The sequence below is a fragment of the Bos mutus genome, chromosome 3 (genome assembly GCF_027580195.1).
Source record: "Bos mutus isolate GX-2022 chromosome 3, NWIPB_WYAK_1.1, whole genome shotgun sequence".
NCBI classification, from domain to species: domain Eukaryota; kingdom Metazoa; phylum Chordata; class Mammalia; order Artiodactyla; family Bovidae; genus Bos; species Bos mutus.
In genome coordinates this window covers 20,725,191-20,726,896 of record NC_091619.1, presented here as the reverse complement: position 1 = coordinate 20,726,896, position 1,706 = coordinate 20,725,191, and positions in this window count along the sequence as shown.

Genomic DNA, 1,706 nt, shown 5'->3' with positions numbered 1-1,706 from the left:
GAAATTACCAAAAAATGCTTACGACAAAAAATAAATAAAAAGAATATTACGGGAGGTTGTAACTGAGCCAGTGATTATGTGGCTGGTGTGGGAAAGGGCTGCCAGGGAGCTGTGCCGGCCCCACCTGCAGAGGCCTCTCAGGAGAGGTCAGCAGCCCATAGACAGGCAGCTGCCTCGGGGGCCCGGCCCTGTGACGGTCTCAAGGTCCCAGGTCTTTGCACTCTTGTTCATCCTGTTTGGGACACTTTCTCTAGACCTTGAAGGGCTATTCCTTCCCACCTGGTCAGTGGGTTACCGCATCTGTCACCTCCTGGGAAGCAGCCTTCCACAGCAACTTCTGCATGTGTTAGCCACTCAGTCGTGTCTGACTTTCTGTGATCTCATGGACTGTAGCCCGCCAGGCTCCTTTGTGTAGGAGAATTATCCCAGCAAGAATCCTGGAGTGGGTTGCCACTCCCTTCTCCAGGGGATCTTCCCGACCCAAGGATCGAACCCAGGTCTCACACACTGCATGCAGCTTCTTTACCATTTGAGCCACCAGGGAAGCCACCTCTACTGTATGTCTAAAACCCTGCACTACCATCTTATTATTGTCTCGTGATCTGAAATTATCTTCCTGGTTTGCTACAGACTTCTTCTCCTCTCCCCTCAGGAGAATGCAGGCTCCCGGAGGGCAAGGGCTGTGCACTTCTTGCTGCTGCATTTCTATTACCTAGGCTCCCTAACACATCCTGGGAGAGTTCAGCTCTGTTGAACTGGCCAACTGGATGAATCTCCACTTCTTATTATTACCCTATTGATAAAATAAATAAAACAATGGAACCCGAATACAACAGTCTTTTCCAGTCCATGAAGCATTGCATGAGTCACAGCACATTTTCTGCATTCAGTGGCTTAGTCTGGGTTATCCCCGTTTTACATGTGAGGCAACTGAGGCCCAAGGAGCCTGTGGATTTGCCCCAGGTCACAGGGCTGGAAGGTGGTGGAATGGGGGCTCCAACAGACCCAACTTCTATTCTCCTTCCACAGCACCCTAGTCTCCTCTTCCTCTGACACGCTCAGCACACAGACGCAGGTGTCCACGGAGAAGAAAAAGTCTGCACCGTGACAGAGGCGGTCCTGCGATTGTTTGCAAGGAGACACGTGTGGGACTGCAGGAGAGCGGCCTATGAAGGGGACAATTGCACAGTGAGGAGGTGGGGAGGTGCCAGTATGAGCCACCTCTGCCCGGAGGGGCTTTTCTTTAAACTGAATTATAGTTGATTTACAATGTTGCGATAGTTGTTAGTTTCTGGTGTGCAGCAAAGTGATTTGGCCCCTCTCCTGCCTCTCTCTGTATATATACAATTTTCTTTAAACAGACTGTCTTTTATTAATTTACCATTAAATAGTTTTCAGTTAACACAGGAACATAGAGGTAACATTACAATTGCATTGTTATAAACTTAAAAGGCTTACGTATTTGTTTCATTACCAGGGACATATACTGGAACTAGGTTCCCCACAGATGATGCTAGACAGCTACTAGTCCTTTTACTTTGGTCTTATTAATAGAAATATAACTTAATGAGATTGTAAGCATAGGCCTCTTCATAGTTTCGTAGGAGTCAGAAGTTTTGCTTTCGATACTAAATAATATCTGGAAAACATGCTCACTAAAGTGTTTTTTTGAGAAGTTCTAAGAATTGGCCCAGATTCGTGTGATA